Source organism: Rhinopithecus bieti, unplaced genomic scaffold (assembly GCF_001698545.2).
Source record: "Rhinopithecus bieti isolate Rb0 unplaced genomic scaffold, ASM169854v2 scaffold_53, whole genome shotgun sequence".
Lineage (NCBI taxonomy): Eukaryota > Metazoa > Chordata > Mammalia > Primates > Cercopithecidae > Rhinopithecus > Rhinopithecus bieti.
This window is the reverse complement of record NW_016803161.1, coordinates 1,554,553-1,560,785: the sequence shown is the minus strand read 5'-3', so window position 1 is coordinate 1,560,785 and position 6,233 is coordinate 1,554,553. Positions and strand designations below refer to the sequence as shown.

Sequence of the window (6,233 nt, the reverse complement as noted above, 5' to 3'; positions counted from 1 at the left end):
GAGACACATTTTGTTCTGTTGCCCGGGCTGGAGTGCAGTGGCATGATCATGGCTCACTGCAGCCTTGACTTCCTGGATTCAAGTAATCCTCCCACCTCAATCTCCCAAGTAGCTGGGACCACAGGCATGTGCCACCATGCCCAGCTAATTTCTTTTTTTTTTTAATTTTTAGCAAAGATGAGGTCTCTCTATGTTACCCAGGCTGGTTTGAAATCCCGTGCTTAAACTGGTTTTATAACTAAATCTTAATAATTGGAGAACTCTGAGTTTATCCTTGTGCATAAGAAGGACATAGGTATGGAAAAATTTATTGAATTTGCTTATGACCGGTTGGTATAAAAGTCCAATTACATTATAATAATGGGCTTATCAAATATTTATTAATATTCAATTACTGTTTTTTTTTAAACACAGTCTTGCTCTTGTCACCCAGGCTAGAGTGCAATGGTGCCATTTCAGCTTGTTGCAACCTCCACCTCCTGGATTCAAGTGATTCTCCTGCATCAGCCTCCCAAGTAGCTAGGATTACAGGCGCCCATCACCATGCCCAGCTAATTTTGTGTTTTTAGTAGAACAGGATTTCACCATGTTGTCCAGGCTGGTCTCGAACTCCTGACCTCAGGTGATCCACCCACCTCAGCTTCCCAAAGTGCTGGGATTACAGGCATGAGCCACCACTCCCGGCTGGAATTTATGTTTTATTGTACATAATATTTATTTTTTGGATGATTGGGTAACAATGGTGCCAGTTTGGTGCAATCTCTATATGAAATGCCCCCAAACACAGTATCATTACCTTAAAGATTAGTAGAGATATGCATGTATTTACATTGCAACATTTACAGAAACCACATTTAGAAGATAGAGCATGAATATGTTCATGTGGAGTCCTTGACTGTATTTCATCTTACATTAAGCCAGGAGGATGTCTACGGTTATCTAGCGAGATGGCCTGCTCATTAAATGTCCTGGAGGTGCACTTTATCCATCTTTTGGTAGGACCTCTGCTATATTCCTACCTGTGTCCCTCCCACTTTCTTAGACTCCTGAAGAAGTTTACAGCTTATAAGGAAATGTTCTTGCCCTTCTGTTAACAGTGCACCTGCCCAGTAGACCGGATGCCCAGGGGTCCTGCCCCTGCCAAGCAAGTTTTCTCATTTACCAGGCGTGAAGTTGAGGCTGTCTTTAGTGACATCAATACAAATGTTTCTGTCATTATTTACTTGTTTCATGGACTTGATTCAACTAACATGTATTTATTACCCTTTATATGCCAGGCCATCTTCATGATACTGAATATTAAAAGATAAACAAAATGAGGACTATTTTTGCAATAAATTTGAAGTCTATATCAAAATTATGTAGAAACACATTAACAGAGAATTAAGTCTATGTTAAGAACAAGAAAACCCTAAAAATAATTTAGTGTATTGGGAGGCTGAAATGGGAAGATCACTTGAGGCCAGGAGCTCAAGACCAATCAGTCTGGGCAACATAGCCAGACTGTATCTCTACAAAATAAATAAATAAATAAGTAAGTAAGTAAATAAATAAATAAATATAGCTGGGTGTGATGGCATGCACCTGTAGTCCCTGCTACACAGGAGACTGAGGTGAGAGGATTCCTTGAGCTCAGGAATTTAAGGCTGCAGTGAGCTATGACTGTGCCACTGTACTCCAGCCTGGATGACAGAGAGAGATTCCATCACTAAAAAATAGAAAATAATGGCCGGGCGCAGTGGCTCATGCCTGTAATTCCAGCACTTTGGGAGGCTGAGGCGGGTGGATCACCTGAGGTCAGGAGTTCAAGATCAGCCTGCCCAACATGGTGAAACCCCATCTCTACTGAAAATACAACAAGTAGCTGGGCGTGGTGGCAGGCACCTGTAATCCCAGCTACTTGGGAGGCTGAGGCAGGAGAATAGCTTGAACCTGGGAGGCGGAGGTTGCAGTGAGCCAAGATGGTGCCACTGTACTCCACCCTGGGTGACAAGAGCGAAACTCCATCTCCAAAAAAAAAAAAAAAAAAAAAAAAATTTGATACTGTTATGTGTTGCTAAATGATGCAGCTATATTCTGAGAAATGTGTCATTAGGTGATTTCATTGTATGAAAATCATAGAGTGTATTTACACAAACCTAGATTTACACAAACCTAGCTTACTACATACCTAGGCTATAAGGTATAACATATTGCTCCGAGGTTACAAACCTGTATAGCACATTACTGTACTGAATACTGTAGGCAATGGTAACACAATGATAAGTATCTGTGTATCCAAGCATAGAAGAGGTACAGTAAAAATATGGTGTAAAATATTTTTAAAAAATGAGGCCATGTGCGATAACTCATGTTTGTAATCCCATCACTTTGGGAGTCTGAGGCAGAAGGACCACTGGAGCCTAGGAGCTTGAGACCAGCCTCGACAAGATAGGGAGACCCTGTCTCTACAAAAGTTTTTGAAAACTAGCCATGTGTCATGGCATGTACTTGTGATCTCATCTACTTGGGAGGCTGAAGTCTGAGGATCGCTTGAGCCCAGGAGGTTCAGGCTGCAAGAGTAGTGATCTTGCCACTGCACTTTAGCTTGGGTAACAGGAGCAAAACCCTATCTCAAAAGAAAAAAATATGTATTAAAAAAATGCTACCATGAATGGAGCTTGCAAAACGGCAAGTTTTTCTGGGTAAGTCAGTGAGTGAGTGGTGAGTGAATGTGAAAGTCTAAGGTATTACTGTACACTACTATAGATTTTATACACATTGCACATTTAGGCTACACTAAATTTATTTTTCAAAATTATTCTTCCTTCAATAATAAATTAACCTCAGCTTACTATAACTTTTTTACTTTATCAACTTTATAATTTTTTCAAATTTTTTACTCTTTTGTAATAACGCTTAGCTTAAAACACAAACACATTGTACAGCCAAACAAAAACATTTTCTTTCTTATATCCTTATTCTAAAAGCTTTTTTTCTATTTTACATGTATTTTTTACTTTTAAAGCATTTTGTTAAAAACTAAGACATAAGTACACACATTACCCTAAAACCTACACAGGGTCAGGGTCATTGATATCATTGGCTTCCTCCTCCACGTTTTTTCCCATTTCAAGATCTTCAAGGGCAATAACACACATAGAGCTGTATGTCATCTCCTGTGATGGCAATGCCTTCTTCTGGAATACATCCTGAAGGACCTGCCTGAATCTGTTTTACAGTTAACTTTTTTCTTTAATAAATAGTATACTCTAAAATAACAACTAAAAATATAGTATAGTAAATATATAAATAAGTAACATTTATTATCAAGTTTTATGTACTGTACATAATTGTACATACTATACTTGTATATGACTGGCAATGCAGTAGGTTTGTTCACACCAGTATCCCTACAAACATGCGAATAATGTATTGCCTTGCAACATTATGACAGCTATGATATCACTAGGCAATACATTTTTTTCAGCTTCATTATAATCTTTTCTTTCTTGCTTTCTTTTCGTCGTCGTCGTCTTCTTCTTTTTTCTTGTGAGACGCAGTTTTACTCTGTTGCCCAGGCTGGAGTGCAGTGGCACGATCTTGGCTCATTGCAACCTCTGCCTCCCAGGTTAAAGTGATTCTCATGCCTCAGCCTTCCGAGTAGCTGGGATTACAGCTGTAATTACAGGCATAATTACAGGTGTGCCACCATGTCCAGCTAATTTTTGTATTTTTAGTAGAGATGGGGTTTCGCCATGTTGGCCAGGTTGGTCTCAAAAACTTCTGACCTCAAGTGATCCAGCCTCCTTGGCCTCCCAAAGTGCTGGGATTACAGGTGTGAGCCACGACACCCAGCCCATAATCTTTTTTTTCTATTAACAAGTCTTCCCACTTTTATTTTCCATTTATCATGCTCATTTTTGTCAGAATCATAGCCTGCTTCTTTAAAATTGACAACCAAGATTCACTGGCAAACATCCTTTGTCCTTGGACCATATAATCCCAGCTTTTGCTCTTATGTGGGTTTTTTTTTTCCTCCCAAGCCCACAAGTTTCCTGGAGCCAACTTTTGCAGCTCAAAATTGTTCACGTGATTTTATACTTTATGGTTTTGAGCCATGAACACTTGTACAATGTTGTTTTGCCACTTTCCATTTTATGTGGGGATTATTTCCTCCTGGAATACTCCTTTTGTATTAGCCAAAGGAGTGAAAGTTTGTGTTGATTTCTTAGATGGTGCATGGGGGGTTGTGAACATATTTGAGACACAGAGATGGACAGATGGCAAGATGAAGCTGTCTTTTGAGATAAGAGGATTGAGCTCTGAAATGCTCAGGGTCCAATCAGCCTCAGGTGTAATTCTCCCTTCGTGCTTCCATAGGCCAAGAGTAGCTTGAGGGGGATGCAGAGCCTGCTAATGTATAAGGTAAGACCAGCCAAAGGCTAATGTCTGGGGGGTATGGGAGGGGCTCCAGCTCAGGCATTCTCTTCCTCAGATGGGGATTCTGGCCTCCAGAGGAGGTGGTAGGTGAGGGCCCAGCCCTCACCAGCCACTCAGATCACCTGTAGCAGCACCTGCCTGTCACTCAGCACTTTTAACAGGTGAGAACACCCCTTCCACCATAGACACACTTGGTATTATCACTGAATCCTCCACCCACCACAGTCTCCATCCAGACATCTTGCCTCCCTCATCACTTACCCTAATATTTGGCACCCACTTTACACTCACCCTCTTCTAACAAGCCTCAGCCCCCTGATTCTGCAGCTCCTGAGGTCCTGTCATTCCCCCCGCTTTGCAGAACCAGCCCCTCCACCCCAGCAGGAGACTCCAGCTGGAAGTGGAACCTTCTGAGCCCCCAAGGGAGGGGCAAATCTAAAGGGGAGCACCAATATTGAAAGCAGGAGGCCACAACTGATGGGGATAAGGGTCCCCAAACTCCAGAGCAGCCTGGCCAGGGCTGGGGCTCTCAGGCAAATACCTAAGACTGCCCATCATCACCCAGAACACCTCCTCTGAGTCCTGAGGATGAGGGGGATCTATGGGCAAAAGAAGCTATAAGCAGCAGCATCTTGAGGTCTAGCGAATAACTGGATTTGTTGAGTGAGATTCTGGACAGTTGGAGTGTTGGAGCCAAGAGTGCAGACAGCCTGAGACCAGGCCAGAGTTTAAACTGCTGTCACGGAGGGGACTTAGACAGCTGATTCATCCTGGTGGATGCCCTGCCTCCTCCCCAAGTTTTACCCTAATGGTCTATCCAACTTGCCAACCCCTCTGCCATCTAAAGGTCAACAACTTGCCTATCTCTCCACCCTGCCCAGCCCAATACACCAGGAAGAGCAAGATAGCAACTAGACAATGAGAAACTGCCAGAGGAGCTTCAGCCCCTATCCCTGCCTACAGACCTGCCGTCTCTGCAAAATACCTCATCTGTGGATGCTACAAGCTCCTCCTCAAGGAATCTCAAGTCCTAGCTGTCCTAGAGGCTGACCAAGAAGTCATTTCTCCATCTCAGTCCTCAATAGCTCCTGCAGACCCAAGTAGTGGAGGGGACCCCGAACACTCTCTTCTCACAGAGTCCTTAATCCTTTATCCCTCCCCTCCCTACAAGGCAGCCAAAGATTCTAGAGCCCAGATGAGCCCCAGTTCCAGGCTCTCCACTGTGCCCACCCAGCCCAGCCCTCCAGAAAGCCCCCAAATTCCAGCCCCTACAAAGTCCAACTTTGATATTGCCCAGACAGTCCAGCCTCTTGATCCTTCCCCAGATTCTAGTTCTCCAGAGAACCGCAGAGCCCAGCCTCCCAAGGTCCTGCTAGTAGAGCACACTCACTTCCAGTCACTAGAAGAACTGGGAGGCCTGAATTCTGTCACCTACAAGCAACCAGCAAGAGCCCCAGGCCAGGAGCCAGCCCCCAGAGTGGCTGATCTGAAGTGCTTTGACAGTTAAGGATCAAGGGTCGGGAGGAGACTCCTGTCCTTCAATAAAGCCACAAGAGTCAGAAGCTGGTTTTTCCTGGTGAATTTCTCTAAGGCCCTTTCTCTGGAGGGGAGCACAACCTACCCACCTCTCACCCTCCAAGGGCAGCCTCTTTAACTGGCTCCTAAAAGGGAGTTCCAGGAAGCCCCTCAATACCCTAGGATCCTTACAGCCTTACAATTCCTCTGCATTTGTGTCTTCCATCTTGGCTAATGACTCCACCAGCTCAAAAACAAACAAACTTTATTATACGTCACTATTAATTGTGTATAAG

At 43.5% G+C, this 6,233-nt stretch overlaps 1 pseudogene; it reads left to right on the top strand.

Annotated features, from left to right (window-relative positions):
* Positions 1-947: 947 nt before the first annotated feature.
* Positions 948-5,929, top strand: LOC108526468 (DENN domain-containing protein 1C-like; annotated as a pseudogene).
* Positions 5,930-6,233: the final 304 nt, after the last annotated feature.